Genomic DNA, 17,471 nt, shown 5'->3' with positions numbered 1-17,471 from the left:
CTATCTTTCTGTACCTGTTGAGGCACATTTTTTGACCAATTATATGGTCAATTTTGGCGAAAGTACCATGAGGACCTGAGAAGAATGTATAACCTTTTGCTTTAGGATAGAATGTTCTATAAATATCTGTTAAGTCCATTTGGCTCATGACTTCTCTTAGTCTGTCTACATCTCTGTTTAATTTCTGTTTCCATGATCTGTCCATTGATGAGAGTGGGGTATTGAAGTCTCCTACTATTATTATGTGAGGTGCAATGTGTATTTTGAGCTTTAGTAAGGTTTCTTTTACGTATGTAGGTGCCCTTGTATTTGGGGCATAGATATTTAGGATTGAGAGTTCATCTTGGTGGATTTTTCCTTTGATGAATATGAAGTGTCCTTCCTTACATTTTTGATGAATTTTAGTTGAAAATTGATTTTATTTGATATTAGAATGGCTACTCCAGCTTGCTTCTTCGGACCATTTGCTTGGAAAGTTGTTTTCCAGCCTTTCACTCTGAGGTAGTGTCTGTCTTTGTCTCTGAGGTGTGTTTCCTGTAGGCAGCAGAATGCAGGGTCCTCGTTGCGTATCCAGTTTGTTAATCTATGTCTTTTATTGGGGAGTTGAGGCCATTGATGTTGAGAGATATTAAGGAATAGTGATTATTGCTTCCTGTTATATTCATATTTGGATGTGAGGTTATGTTTGTAAGCTTTTCTTCTCTTTGTTTTGTGGCCAAGACAATTAATTTCTTGCTTCTTCAAGGGTATTGCTTGCCTCCTTATGTTGGGCTTTACCATTTATTATCCTTTTTAGTGCTGGATTTGTAGAAAGATATTGTGTAAATTTGGTTTTGTCATGGAATATGTTGGTTTCTCCATCTATGTTAATTGAGAGTTTTGCAGGATACAGTAACCTGGGCTGGCATTTGTGTTCTCTAAGGGTCTGTATGACATCAGTCCTGGATCTTCTGGCTTTCATAGTTTCTGGCAAAAAATCTGGTGTAATTCTGATAGGTCTGCCTTTATATGTTACTTGACCTTTTAACCTTACTGCTTTTAATACTCTTTCTCTTTTTTGTGCGTTTGGTGTTTTGACTATTATGTGACAGGATGTGTTTCTTTTCTGTTCCAATCTATTTGGAGTTCTGTAGGATTCTTGTATGCCTATGGCTATCTCTTTTTTTTAGGTTAGAGAAGTTTTCTTCAATGATTTTGTTGAAGATATTTACTGGTCCTTTGAGCTGGGAGTCTTCACTCTCTTCTATACCTATTATCCTTAGGTTTGTTCTTCTCATTGAGTCCTGGATTTCCTGTATGTTTTGGACCAGTTGTTTTTTCCGCTTTACATTATCTTTGACAGTTGAGTCAATGATTTCTATGGAATCTTCTGCTCAGGAGATTCTCTCTTCCATCTCTTGTATTCTGTTGGTGAAGCTCATATCTGCAGCTCCTTGTCTCTTCTTTTGGTTTTCTATATCCAGGGTTGTTTCCATGTGTTCTTTCTTGATTGCTTCTATTTCCATTTTTAATTCCTTCGACTGCTTGATTGTGTTTTCCTGGAATTCTTTCAGGGATTTTTGTGACTCCTCTCTATGGGCTTCTTCTTGTTTATTTATGATTTCCTGGAATTCTTTCAGGGATTTTTGTGACTCCTCTCTGTAGGCTTCTACTTGTTTTTTTATGATTTCCTGGAATTCTTCCAGGGATTTTTGCAATTCCTCTGTAGGCTTTGACTTGTTCTCTAAGGAGTTCTTCATGTCTTTCTTGAAGTCCTCCAGCATCATGATCAATTATTGTTTTTAAAGTAGATCTGTGCTTTTCTGGTCTGTTTGGATATTCCATGTTTGTTTGGTGGGAGAATTGGGCTCCAATGATGCCATGTAGTCTTGGTTTCTGTTGCTTGGGTTCCTGCGCTTGCCTCTCGCCATCAGATTATCTCTAGTGTTACTTTGTTCTGCTATTTCTGACAGTGGCTAGACTGTCCTATAAGCCTGTGTGTCAGGAGTGCTGCGGACCTGTTCTCCTGTTTTCTTTCAGCCAGTTATGGGTACAGAGTGTTCTGCTTCCGGGCGTGTAGTTTTTCCTATCCACAGGTCTTTAGCTGTTCCTGTGGGCCTGTGTCTTGAGTTCACCAGGCAGGTCGCTTGCAGCAGAAAAGTTGGTCTTACCTGTGGTCCCGAGGCTCAAGGTTGCCTGTGGGGTGTTGCTTATGAGCTCTCCACGGAGGTAGCAACCAGGAAGATCTGCTCTGCCCTTTCCGGGAGCCTCCGTGCACCAGGGTTCCAGATGGTGTTTGGTGTTATCCTCTGGCGTCAGAGATGTGAGCAGAGTGCAGTCTCTTCTGGTTTCCCAGGTGTGTCTGCCTCTCTGAAGGTTTAGCTCTCCCTCCCACAGGATTTGGGTGCAGAGAACTGTTTATCAGGTCTGTTCCTTCAGGTTCTGGTGGTGTCTCAGGTGCAGGGGTCCTGCCGCTCCTGGGTCCTCCCCCACGGGAACCCAGAGGCCCTTACAGTTTCTTCTTGGGCCAGGGATGTGGGCAGGGGTGGGCAGTGTTGGTGGTCTCTTCCGCTCTGCAGCCTCAGGAGTGCCCACCTGACCAGGCGGTGAGGTCTCTCTCCCACGGGGTCTGGGAGCAGAGAGCTGCTGCTGGCCAGGATCCGAGAGTTTGGGACCCCAGGTAAACACTGGAAGTGTCCGGTCCTAGAGGAATTTTCCCTCTGTGTGTCCTGAGTTCACCAGGCAGGTCTCTTGCAGCAGAAAAAGTTGGTCTTACCTGTGGTCCCGAGGCTCAAGTTTGCTCGTGGGGTGCTGCCTACGATCTCTCCACGGCGGCAGCAACCAGGAAGATCTATGCCGCCCTTTCCAGGAGCCTCCATGCACCAGGGTTCCAAATGGCGTTTGGTGTTTTCCTCTGGCTTCAGAGATGTGTGCAGAGTCCAGTCTCTTCTGGTATCCCAGGCGTGTCTGCCTCTCTGAAGGTTTAGCTCTCCCTCCCACGGGATTTGGGTGCAGAGAACTGTTTATCCGGTCTGTTCCTTCAGGTTCTGGCGGTATGTCTCAGGCGCAGGGGTCCTGCCGCTCCTGGGCCCTCCCCCACGGGAACCCAGAGGCCGTATACAGTTTCCTCTTGGGTCAGGGATGTGGGCAGGGGTGGGCAGTGTTGGTGGTCTCTTCTGCTCTGCAGCCTCAGGAGTGCCCACCTGACCAGGCGTTGAGGTCTCTCTCCCACAGCGTCTGGGAGCAGAGAGATTGGTCATCCTTCTTGAGTTTCATGTGTTCTGTGCATCTAGGGTAATTCAAGCATTTGGGCTAATAGCCAATTACAATGAGTGCATACCATGTGTGTTTTTCTGTGATTTATGTTACCTCACTCAGGATGATATTTTCCAGTTCCATCCATTTGCCTATGAATTTCATAAAGTCATCGTTTTTATGGCTGAGCAATATTCCATTGTGTAGATGTACCACATTTTCTGTGTCCATTCCTCTGTTGAAGGGCATCTGGGTTCTTTCCAGCTTCCGGCTATTATAAATAAGGCTGCTATGAACATAGTGGAGCACCAGTCTTTGTCATATGTTGGGGCATCTTTTGGGTATATGCCCAAGAGAGGTATAACTGGATCCTCAGGCAGTTCAATGGCCAATTTTCTGAGGAACCTCCAGACTGATTTCCAGAATGGTTGTACAAGTCTGCAACCCCACCAACAATGGAGGAGTGTTCGTCTTTCTCCACATCCTCGCCAGCATTTGCTTTCACCTGAGTTTTTGATCCTAGCCATTCTCACTGGTGTGAGGTAAAATCTCAGGGTTGTTTTGATTTGCATTTCCCTTATGACTAAAGATGTTGAACATTTCTTTAGGTGTTTCTCAGCCATTCGGCATTCCTCAGCTGTGAATTCTTTGTTTAGCTCTGAACCCCATTTTTTAATAGGGTTATTTGTCTCCCTGCAGTCTAACTTATTGAGTTCTTTGTACATTTGGATATAAGGCCTCTGTCTGTTGTAGGATTTGTAAAGATCTTTTCCCAACCTGTTGGTTGCCATTTTGTCCTAATGACAGTGTCTTTTGCCTTACAGAAGCTTTGCAATTTTATGGGATCCCATTTGTTCATTCTTGATCTTAGAACATAAGCCATTGATTTTTTGTTCAGGAAATTTTCTCCAGTGCCCATGTGTGCGAGATGCTTCCCCACTTTTTCTTCTATTACTTTGAGCGCATCTGGTTTGATTTGGAGGACCTTGATCCACTTGTACTTAAGCTTTGTACAGGGTAATAAGCATGGATCGATCTGCATTCTTCTACATGCTGACCTCAAGATGAACCAGCACCATTTGCTGAAAATGGTATCTTTTTTTCATTGGATGCTATTGGCTACTTTGTCAAAAATCAAATGCCCATAGGTGTGTGGGTTCATTTCTGGGTCTTCAATTCTATTGCACTGGTCTATCTGTCTCTCTCTGTACCAATTCCATGCAGTTTTTATCACTATTGCTCTGTAATACTGCTTGAGTTCAGGGATAGTGATTCCCCCAAACGTCCTTTTATTGCTGAGTATAGTTTTAGCTACCCTGTGTTTTTTGTTATTCTAGATAAATTTGCAAATTTTTCTGTCTAAATCTCTGAAGAATTGGATTGATATTTTGATGGGGATTGCATTGAATCTGTAGATCGCTTTTGGTAAAATGGCCATTTTTACTATATTAATCTTGCCAATCCATGAGCATGGGAGATCTTTCCATCTTCTGAGGTCTTCTTCAATTTCTTTGTTCAGAGGCTTGAAGTTCTTCCCATATAGATCTTTTACGTGCTTGGTTAAAGTCACACCGAAGTATTTTATATTATTTGGGACTATTATGAAGGGTGCCGTTTCCCTAGTTTCTTTCTCTGCTTGTTTCTCTTTTGTGTAGAGGAAGGCTACTGATTTACTTGAGTTAATTTTATACCCAGCCACTTTGCTGGAGTTGTATTTCAGGTTTAATAGTTCTCTGGTGGATCTCTTGGGATCACTTAAATATACTATTATATCATCTGCAAACAGTGGTATTTTGACTTCTTCTTTTCCAATCTGTATCCCCTTGACCTCCTTTTGTTGTCTGATTGCTCTGGCTAGAACTTCAAGAACTATATTGAATAAGTAGGGAGAGAGTGGGCAGCCTTGTCTAGTCCCTGATTTTAGTGGGATTGCTTCAAGTTTCTCTCCATTTAGTTTAATGTTAGCCACTGGTTTGCTGTATATGGCTTTTACTATGTTTAGATATGGGCCTTGAATTCCTATTCTTTCCAGGACTTTTATCATGAAGGGGTGTTGAATTGTGTCAAATGCTTTCTCAGCATCTAATGAAATGATCATGTGGGTTTTTTTTTCTTTCAGCTTGTTTACATAATGGATTACGTTGATGGTTTTCCGTATATTAAACCATCACGGCATGCCTGTGATGAAAACTACTTGATCATAGTGCATGATTGTTTTGATGTGCTCTTGGATTCGGTTTGCCAGAATTTTATTGAGTACTCTTGCACTAATATACATAAGGGAAATTGGTCTGACTTTCTCTTTCTTTGTTGGGTCTTTGTCTGGTTTAGGTATAAGAGTAATTGTGGCTTCATAGAAGGAATTCAGTAGTGCTCCATCTGTTTCAATTTTGTGGAATAGTTTGGATAGTATTAGTATGAAGTCTTCTATGAAGGTCTGTTAGAATTCTGCATTGAACCCATCTGGACCTGTGCTCTTTTTTGTTGGGAGACCTTTAATGACTGCTTCTATTTCATTAGGGGTTATGAGGTTGTTTAAATTGTTTATCTATTCCTGATTTAACTTCGGTACCTGGTTTCTGTCTAGGAATTGACCATTTCCTGCAGATTTTCAAGTTTTGTTGAATTTTGGCTTTGGTCATAGGAACTGATGGTTTTTTGGAATTTCCTCTGATTCTGTAGTTATGTCTCCCTTTTCATTTCTGATTTTGTTATTTTGTACACACTCTTTGTTTCCTCTGGTTAGTCTGGCTAAGGGTTTATCTATATTGTTGATTTTCTCAAAGAACCAACTTTTGGTTCTCTTGATTCTTTCTATGGTTCTTTTTGTTTCTACTTGGTTGAATTCAGCTCTTAGTTTGATTATTTCCTCCCTTCTACTCCTCCTGGGTGTATTTGTTTCTTTTTGTTCTAGAGCTTTTAGTTGTGCTGTTAGGCTGCTGACATATGCTCTCTCCTGTTTCTTTCTGTAGGCACTCTGGACTATGAGTTTTCCTCTTAGCACAGCTTTCATTGTGTCCCATGAGTTTGGGTATGTTGTACCTTCATTTTCATTAAATTCTAAGAAGTCTTTAATTTCTTTATTTCTTCCTTGACCAGGTTATCGTTGAGTAGGACATTGTTCGACTTCCATGTATATGTGGGTGTTCTTCCCTTATTGTTATTGAAGACCAGCTTTAGCCCTTGACAGTCTGATAGGACCCATGGGATTATTTCTATATTTCTGTATCCATTGAGGTCTGTTTTATGACCAATTGTATGGTCAATTTTTGAGAAAGTACCATGAGGTGGTGAGAAGAAGGTATATCCTTTTGTTTTAGAATAGAATGTTCTATAAATATCTCTTAAGTCCATTTGTTTCATGATTTCTCTTAGTCTGTCTATGTCTCTGTTTAATTTCAGTTTCCATGATCTGTGTATTGATGAGAATGGGCTGTTGAAAACTCCTACTATTATTGTGTGAGGTGCAGTGTGTGCTTTGAGCTTTAGTAAGGTTTCTTTTATGTATGTAGGTGCCCTTGTATTTGGCGCATAGATATGTAGGATTGAGAGTTCATCTTGGTGGATTTTTCCTTTGATGAATATGAAGTGTCCTTCCTTATCTTTTTTGATGAATTTTAGTTGAAATTGATTTTATTCCATATTAGAATGGCAACTCCAGCTTGCTTCTTCAGACCATTTGCTTGGAAAGTTGTTTTTCCAGCCTTTCACTCTGAGGTAGTTTCTGTCTTTGTCTCTGAGGTATGTTTCCTGTAGGCAGCAGAATGCAGGGTCCTCATTGTGTATCCAGTTTGTTCTTCTGTGTCTTTTTATCGGAGAGTTGAGACCAGTGATTTTGAGAGATATTAAGGAATAGTGATTATTGCTTCCTGTTATATTCATATTTGGATGTGAGACTATGTCTGTAAGCTTTTCTTTGTTTTATTGCCGAGACAATTAGTTTCTTACTTTTTCTAGGGTGTAGATTGCCTCCTTATCTTAGGCTTTACCATTTATTATCCTTTATAGCGCTAGATTTGCAGAAACATATTGTGTAAGTTTGATTTTGTTGTGGAATAACTTGGTTTCTCCATCTATGTTTCTTGAGAGTTTTGCAGGATACAGTAATCTGGGCTGGCATTTGTGTTCTCTTAGGGTCTGTATGATATCTGTCCAGGATATTCTGGCTTTAATAGTCTCTGGTGAGACGTCTGGTGTGATACTTATAGGTTAGCCTTTATATGTTACTTGACCTTTTTTCCTTACTGTTTTTAATATTCTTTCTCTTTTTTGTGCATTTGGTGTTTTGACTATTATGTGACAGGAGGATTTTCTTTTCTGGTCCAATCTATTTGGAGTTCTGTAGGCTTCCTGTATGTTTATGGGCATCAGTTTCTTTAGGTTAGGGAAGTTTTCTTCTATGATTTTGTTGAAGATATTTACTGGTCCTTTGAGCTGGGAATCTTCACTCTCTTCTATACCTATTATCCTTAGGTTTGATCTTCTCATTGAGTCCTGGATTTCCTGTATGTTTTGGACCGGTAGCTTTTTCCGCTTTACATTATCTTTGACTGTTGAGTCAATGATTTCTATGGAATCTTCTGTTCCTGTGATTCTCTCTTCTATCTCTTGTGTTCTGTTTTTGTGATGCTTGTATCTATGGCTCCTTGTCTCTCCCTTTGGTTTTCTATATCCAGGGTCGTTTCCATGTGTCCTTTCTTTATTGTTTCTATTTCGATTTTTAACTCCTTCACCTGTTTGCTTATGTTCTCCTGGAATTCTTTCAGGGATTTTTGTGATTCCTCTCTATAGGCTTCTACTTGTTTGTTTATGTTTTCCTGCGTTTCTCTAAGGGAGTTTTCATGTCTTTCTTGAAGTCCTCCAGCATCATTATCAAATGTGTTTTTAAATCTAGATCTTGCTTTTCTGGTGTGTTTGGATATTCAGTGTTTGCTTTGGTGGGAGAATTGGGCTCCGATGATGCCATGTAGTCTTAGTTTCTGTTGCTTGGGTTCCTGAGCTTGCCTCTTGCCATCAGGTTGTCTCTGTTGTTACCTTGTTCTGCTATTTCTGACAGTGGCTAGACCGTCCTATAGGCCTGTGTGTCAGTAGTGCTGTAAACCTGTTTTCCTGTTTTCTTTCAGCCAGTTATGGGAGCAGAGTGTTCTGCTTTTGGTCTTATAGTCTTTTCTGCCTACTGGTCTTCAGCTGTTCCTGTGGGCCTCTGTACCGATTATACCAGGCAGGTTGCTTGGAACAGAAAAGTTGGTCTTACCTGTGGTCCCGTGCCTCAGGTTGCTCATGGGGAGCTGGTTTTAGTTCTCGGTAAGGGTGGCAACCAGGTGGGCCTGTGCCGTCTTTTCCTGGAGCCCCTGTGCACCAGGGTCCCAGATGACGTTAGGTGTTTTCCTCTGGAGTCAGAAATGTGGGCAGAGTGTAGTCTCTTCTGGCTTCCCAGGCATGTCTGCCCCTTTGAATGTTTAGCTCTCCCTCCCATGGGATTTGGGTGCAGAGAATTGTTGACCAATTCCCTCCATTTGTCCATTCTTGATCTTAAAACATAAGCCATTGGTGTTCTGTTCCTGAAAATTTCCTCAGTGCCCATGTGTTTCAGGCTCTTCCCCAATTTTTCTTCTATAAGTTTGGGTGAATCTGGTTTTATGTGGAAATTCTTGATATATTTGTACTTGAGCATTTTACAGGGCAATAAAAATGGATCAATTTGCATTCTTCTTCATACTGACCTCCAGTTCAACCAGCAACATTTGCAGAAAATGCTATATTTTTTTCCACTAGATAATTTTCCCTCCTTTTCCAGAGATCCTACATCCAATAGAGTGCTAATATCCAAAATATACAAAGAACTCATGAAGTTAGACTGCAGAGAGACAAGTAACCCTATTAACAATGGGGTACAGAGCAAAAACAAAGTATTCTTAGGTGAGGAATATCTTATAACTGAGAAGTACCTCAAGAAATATTCAACATTCTTAGTCATCAGGGAAATGAAAATCAAAACAACCCTGAGATTCTACTTCACATTAGTCAGAATGGCTAAAAGCAAAAACTCATGTAACAACAGATGCTGTCGAGGATGTGGAGAATGAAGATAATTCCTCTATTGTGCTTGGGATTGCAAGCTGGTACAACCACTCTGGAAATAATTCTGGATGTTACTCAGAAAATTAGACACAATATTACCTGAGGACCCTGGGAATGGTCCTACCTGGGAATATACCCAAAAAATGCTCCAACATAAAACAACGATACAAGCTCCACTATGTTAATAGCAGCCTTATTTATAATAGCCAGAAGCTGGAAAGGACCCAGGTGTCCTTCAACAGATGAATAGATACAGAAAATGTGGTATATATACACAATGGTTTACTACTCATCTATTAAAAATGACTTCATGAAATTCATTGACAAATGGGTGGAACTACAAAACATCATCCTGAGTGAGGTAAGTCAATCACACACACACACACACACACACACACACACACACACACACACACACACACACAAGCCCACACATGATAAGCACTCACGAGTAAGTGGATTTTAGCCCAAAAGCTCAGAATGCCTAAGATACAATCCATAGACCACATGAAGCTCAAGAAGAAGGATGACCAGAGTGAGCATGCTAGAGTCATTCTTAAAAGGGTGAACAAAAATATTCCTAGGAGGAGATATGGAAACAAAGTTTGGAGTAGAGACTTAAGGAATGGTTAATCAGAGCCTGCTCCACCTAAGAATCCTGCTCATATACTTACCCAAACCCACCAAACCCAGACAATATTGCTGATGCAAAGAAGTGCATGCTGACAGGAATCTGTTATAGCTGTCACATGAGAGGCTCATCCAGAGCATTAAAAATTCAGATGTGAATGCTAGCAGCAAATTATTGAACTTAGAAGAGGGTTCCCATTGGAGGAGTTAGAGAAAGGATTAAAAGAGCTGAAGGAGTTACAACTCCATAAGAACAATACCAACCAACCAGTGTTCACAAGGGCTAAACCATCACCCAAGAATGGACATGGACAGACCCATGGCTTCAGTAGCATATGTAGAAGAGGATGACCTTGTTGGGCTCCAATGGGAGGAAAAGCCGTTGGTCCTGCCAAGATTGGACACCCCAGTGTAGGGGAATATCAGGGTAGGGGAGTTGGGAAGGGGTAGGTGTTTGGGTCGGGGAAAGGAGACAACATTTGAAATATATATAATTATATCCAAAAGAAAAAAAAAGAATTTGTATTTTCTATTCTTGTTTTTGGTAGGGTGGACATTTTTACTATGTTAATTCTATCAGCCCATGAACTGGGGAAATATCTCGATTTTTGAGATCTTAATTTCTTTCTATAAAGTTTTGAAGTGCTAGTAATAGATCTTTCACTCATTTGTTTACAGTTACCTCAAGTTAGATTATATTATTTGTGATGATTTTAAAGGGTTTTGTTTCCTTAATTTCTTGCTCAGTCCCTTTGTCATTTATATAAAGCAAGGCTACTAATTTATTTGAATTAATTTTATATCCTCCCACTTGGGTGAAGTTATTTTTCAGCTGTACAAATTCTCTGGTAGAATTTTTGGTGTTGTTATGTATGCTATCATTTCATCTGCAAACAGTGTTACCTTTACTTCTTCTTGGTCAATTTGTATCCCCTGGATGTCTGTTGTTGTCTTACTGCTCCAGCTAGAACTTCAAGTACGATACTGACTAGATATCCTTTTCTTGTGCTGACATCCTTTTCTTGTGCTAACATCCTTTTCTTGCCCCCAATTTTAGTGGGATTACTCCAAGTATGTCTCCATTTATTTTGATATTGGCTGTTGGTTTTCAGTGAATTGCTTTTAAATGTTCATGTATAGGCCTTGAATCCTGATCTCTCCAATATTTTTAATATGAAGGGTGTTGTATTTTGTCAAGTGTTTTTACAGGATCTAAAGAAATGATCAGTAATTATTTCATTGAGATTGTTTATACAGTGGAATGTGTTAATGGATTTTTGTATACTGATCCAACCTTACATCCTTGGGGTGAAACTTACTTCATTATGGTGAATGATGGGTTTGATGTGTTCTTGAATTTGGTTTGCAAAAATGTTTTTATTGGATATTTTATTTATTTACATTTCAAATGATATACCCATTCCTGGTTTCCCCTCAGGAAACTCCCTATCCAGTCCTCCCTACCCCTGCTTTTATGAGGGTGTTCCCCTACTTATCTACCCACTCCCATCACACCATCCTGGCACTCACTTACACTGCATCATCCAGCCTTCACAGAACCAAGGGGCTCTACTCCCATTGATGCCATATAAGGCCATCCTCTGTTACATATGCAGCGGGAGCCATTGGTCTCTTCTGCCGTACTCTTTTGTTGGTGATATAATCCCTGGGAGTTCTACGGGTCTGGTTTGTTGCTATTTTCTTGTTATGGGGTTGCAAACTCCTTCCGTTCCTTCTGTCCTTTCTCTAATTCCTCTATTAGGGACTACATTCACATCCAATGGTTGGCTGCTAGTATCTGCCCCTGTATTTGTCAGGGTCTGGAAGAGTCTCTCAGGTGACAGCAGTATCAGGTACCTGTCAGCATGCCCTTCTCGGCATCCTCAACCATGTCTGCATTTGATGACTGTCTTTGGGATAGATCCCCAAGAGGGGCAATCTCTGAATGGCCTTTTCTTCAGTCTGTAATCAATTTGTCTCCCTATTTCCTCCTGTGAATATTCTGTTCCCCCTTCTATGAAAGACTGAAGCATCCATTCCTTCTTCTTGAACTTTATTTTTTCTGTATATTATATCTTGGGTATTCTGAGCTTTTGGGATAATATCCACTTATCAGTGAGTGCATACCACCTGTGTTGTTTGTGATTGGGTTAAGGCACTCAAGATATTTTCTAGTTCCATCCATTTGCCTAAGAATTTCATGAAGTCATTGTTTTGAATATCTGATTAGTACTCCACTGTATAAACATACCACATTTTTTGGTATCCATTCTTCTGTTGAATGAGCAGTGTATAGCTATTGTAAATAAGGCTGCTATGAACACAGTGGAGCGCTGGTCCTTGTTATACATTGGTTTGCAAAAATTTTATTGAGTGCTTTTACGTCAATTTTCATAAGCAAAATTGGTCCAAAGTTCTCTGTCTTTGTTGCATCATTTTGTGGTTTAGGTATCAGTGTAATCATGGCTTCATTGAATGAATTAGTTAGTGTTCCTTCTTTTCAATTTTATGGAATAGTTTTAGGAATATTGGTATTAGGTCTTATTTGAAGGTCTGATAGAATTTTGCACTAAAGCCATCTTGCCCTGGGCTTCTTTTGGTTGAGAGGTTTTTAATGAATTCTATTTCCTTAGGGGATATGGTCTGTTTACAGAGCTTAACTGCTCTTAATTTAACTTTGTTATATGGCATCTATCTACAAAATAATCTGTTTCATCTATATTTTCCTGCTTTTAGTGTAGAAGATTTGTAGAAGTATCTTATTTTTTTTGAATTTCCTCTGTTTCTGCTGTTATGTTTCCCTTTTCATTTCTGCTTTTATTAATTTGGGTACTGTCTCTGGGCTCTTTAGTTAGTTTGGGTAGGGATTTATCTATCATTTTGATTCCCTCAAAGAATCAGCTTTTGGTTTTGTTGATTCTTTATATAGTTCTCTTTGTACTATTGGGTTGATTTGGGCCCTGTTTTGACTATTTCCTCCCTTCTATTCCTTTTGGTTGTGTTTGCTTCCTTTTGTTCTAGAGCTTTCAGGTGTACTGTTAAGTTGGTAGTATAGTATCTTTCTAATTCATATTCTTTTCTTTTATTAAATTGTATATATTTCTTTATTTACATTTCAGTTGTTATTCCCTTTCCAGGTTTCCTGTCCATAAGCCCCCTAAAACCCCATAAAGGTGTTTCTCCCCCCATCCAATGCCCCTTATCACCCTCTAACATTCCCCTACACTAGGGGTCCAGCCTTGGCAGGACCAAGGCTTCCCCTTTGTCTGGTGCCCCAACAAGGCCATCCTCTGCTACATATGCAGTTGGACCTCTGGGTAAGTCTGTGGATAGTCTTTGGGTAGTGGTTTAGTCCCTGGGAGCTCAGGTTGGTTGGCATTGTTGTTCTTATGGGGTTGCAAGACACTTCTTTCAATCCTTTCTCTAATTTCTCCATCATGGATCCCATTCTCAGTTGTGTGGTTTGCTGCTAGCATTCACCTCTGTATTTGACATGCTCTGGTTGTGTCTCTCAGGAGAGATCTATATCTGGTTCCTGTCAGCATGCACTTCTTTGCTTCATCAATCTTATCTAGTTTTGGTGACTGTATATATATGGGCCACATGTGGGGCAGGCTATGAATGGCCATTCCTTCAGTCTCTGCTCTAAACTTTGCCTCCATATCCCCTCCTATGGATATTTTTGTCCCCCCTTTTAAGAAGGAGTGGAAGCATCCACATTTTGGTCATCCTTCTTCTTGAGCTTCATGTAGTCTGTAGATTGCATGTTGCATAATTCAAGCTTTTGGGCTAATATCCACTTGTCAATGAGTGCATACCATGTGTGTTTCTCTCTGATTGGGTTGCCTTACTCAGGATGATATTTTCTAGTTCATTCCATTTGCCTAGGCATTTTATGAAGTAGTTGATTTAATGGCTGAGTAGTACTCCATTGTGTAGATATACCACATTTTCTAAATCCATTCCTCTGTTGAAGGGCATCTGCATCCAATTTCTTTACTAGGGTACTCAGTGCTATGAATTTTTCTTTCATTGTATCCCATCCATAAGTTTAGATCTACTGTGTCATCTTTTTCATTGAATTCTAGGAATTCCTTGATTTCTTTTTTTTTTTTTTGTTTGTTTGTTTGTTTGTTTCTACTCGGCATAATTTATCATTGAGTAAAGAGTTGTTTAGTTTCCATTGGTATGTGGGTTTTCTGTTGTTTTTGTTATTATTGAAGACCAGTCTTAGGCCATGGTGATCTGATAAGGTGACTTTCATTATTTCAGTCTTATATCAGTTGAGCCCTGTTTTGTGACCAATTATATCGTCAATTTTGGAGAAGGTACCATTAGTTTCTAAGAAGAAGGTATATTCTATTTTATTTTTAATTGTGAAATGTTCTGTAGATATCTGTTAAATTTGGGGACAAAAATGGAGAATAGCCTGAGGAAAAGGAGGTCCAGCAATAGTCCCAAATTGGGATACAGCTCAAGGGGAGGCCCCAAGGCCTGACACTATTGCTGATGCTATGGTGTGCTCACAAAAGGGCCCTATCATGATTGCCCTCCCTCCAAAAGACCGAACAAGAAGCCAAAAGAGTCATGTGCAGATATTTACACCCAACCAATGAAATGAAGTTGCTGACCCATGTGGTTGAATTAGGAAAAGGCTAGAAGAAGAAGATGAGGAGGGCAACACTATAAGAAGACCAGCAATCACAACCTACCTGGACCCCCGAGATCTCTCAAACACTGAGCCACCAACAAGGCAGCATATGCCACCTGATATTAGGCCCCAATATAATATATATACAAAACACACACACACACACACACACACACACACACACACACACACACACACACAGGGCTGCTGAGTTTGAACTGAGAGAAGATGTACCTAACCCTCAAGGAATTGGAGCCCACACAGAGTGGAGAGGTTGAAGGGTTGGGGTGGGATATTTGGACAACCTCGTGAAGAATGGCAAAGGAGGCATGGGATGGAACAGTCAGAAGATGATCTATGAGGAGGATAAAGTCTGACTGCAAAAGAAAATAAACTAGCAAACAAACAAACAAAGTCGAGGTAGAAGAAAGGTAAGTGTTTGTAGGCGGGAAGAGAATTTGTAAAGTGCTAACTTCTGAAGTTATCATAGCTATTGCCTGTAACAACTCAACAACAGTTTTGGTTACCTGCACTACATCAAATTTATCAAAAGTTTATTGTGAATTGGGCAGGGAGTCTCAGTGTCACATATTGGCCATACTGCAGAGGCTACTAACATTTAATGTCTACTGAGAAAAAGGCAAATCATTATTCTTTAAATATGAGACCCCTTGTAGGTTTTTGTTACTCTTATGTATAGACCAATACTAATGGGTATATGGGCATTATTCAACTCTGGGGATTATTTACATCTTCATTCTTAGGCCAAGGAAAATAACAAGCTTTAACCTATGGACCTTAATTCTTTCTTCCTTCATTCACTCCTTTGTTCCTTCATTTTTCCTTTCTTTCCTCTCTCCCTCCCTCCTTCCTTCTTTGTTTATATTAAGAAGCTTCTGGTTTAGAGTACTTGTTTCTCTTGTAGAGGAACTCAGTTCAGTACCCAGCACTATATAATATCTCATGATCATTTGAAACTTCAGTTTCAGAGGATCTCACTTCTGTGGGGATTTCACACATTTGGAATTAAAAAAAATTCATGCAGAAAAATTTCCTCATATATAATTCAAAAAATAAATAAAAATATGTGTTTAAATTCTATGGTTAGGATTAAAAAGGTAAACATACAAAGCATTTTCTTGATAAAAGAGCCAGACTAATTATCGTCCATATCTTTTCTTTAAATAAATAAATCTTCTACATTAAGATGTTGCAACATGATGTAGTCAACATGCTTGAAGCAAATTTTAAATGAGATGAGAATTTGCTTCAAAAAACACATTTCTTTTTATACTCTAAAGTCACACAATGAGGTTTATCATTGCTGCCTATGAATAAAGAGGATATTGAGATATCCCTGACTTTGTAATTAATAATGACCAGTACAAGGCAATATAACTGCACTTACAATTCATGCTAAGCAATGTTTTATGAGCTACGCAATGTATATTTGTTAGCAGCTCAAGCTCTGGCCTTACTTATTAAAAGTTAAGTAAAGTTGGCAAATATGTACATTTATTGAATTTCTGTATTCTGTACAATATGTAACAATACATTTAAATGATGTAGGATGAGTCTTACCATAAAGAAAATACTAAATCATTATTACTTATCATTATCAAAATTAAGCTGGTATAAACTTAGAAATAATAAATATTTACATAATATATGTGAATTATTTGAAGCTATTTGGTATTTTCAAAAAATCCTTAATGCTATAAGTATTGTAAGTCATAATGATGACATTTCATACCTAAGATATGGAGAATCAAAATTTGCCTAAAGAACTATACCTAAAATCACAAGGACAGCCAAAATCACCATGAAAACTGCAAGCTAGTTTATGTTGTCCTTGTGCAATAAGCTTCAAAGGCATGCTAAATTGAGAATTGATTCAGTAGATTAGAGACAAGAATAATCGAAAGTTTTTTTTCCCTACATAAAAGTGACAAACCATTTTCCCAAAGTCAAACCTGAATTCTTTTTCACCTCTCAATTATACACGATTAATAAAAAATACATTACAAAAATATAAGTATAAAATACAATATAATAGTATAAAATACAGTACAAAATTTACCTTAAAAAAACAAAGCATATGTTGGGAATCTAGTACCTTAAAAGTAGAGCAAGATGTTGACTAAAAATATTTTTTTCTGAAAATCATGCTTGGATTTAATATTCCTTATTCTCTCTAGACCTATCATTCATGATCAGCAATCCTTTGCATATTGATGAATCAAATAGCTAAGGCTAAAAAAAAAAAAAAGTATACCTCCTTTTGTAATGCAATCTGACTTTAGAACTTAATTCTCTACCTATTTTAATTAACTGTTTTCAATCTGACAGCATTAATATATAGAACAATTCTTGAGTATAGACCTAATTTCCACTGAAACATCAGCAGGGGAATCATTTAAAGTACTAGTTGTTAAACTTTTATCAAGGTACTAGGATATTTAGAAATGTTTAGCCTCAGTTTGAAAACAAACTCCTGAGGATAAAGTGGGAAAAACCTAATATTTTAGCTTCGTCTAAGAATTATATACGTGATATTAAATATATATATAATATATATATATATATATATGATAATGAATGATAATGCTATTATCAGGTATTACAAATTTAGTTAGGGATTGAATTGAGATCTTTGCTTACAGTAAGCAATATTCAACCACTACAATATACCCTCACATCTCCTGGAATCCCTAATTTCAATATTATTTTTGGATTGTATATCACCATTTTCACAATATTTGGATTGTAAGATATATAGCCTTCAAAGAATATTTCAGTTGCATTTTAGAACATTTAAAATGGAGATTCAAACTTCTACTTCTGTCAATTCTATTTTACATAGCTAAAATTGAGT

The sequence above is a fragment of the Rattus rattus genome, chromosome X, assembly GCF_011064425.1.
Source record: "Rattus rattus isolate New Zealand chromosome X, Rrattus_CSIRO_v1, whole genome shotgun sequence".
NCBI lineage: Eukaryota > Metazoa > Chordata > Mammalia > Rodentia > Muridae > Rattus > Rattus rattus.
The sequence above is the reverse complement of the archived record's forward strand: the minus strand, read 5'-3'. Positions refer to the sequence as shown.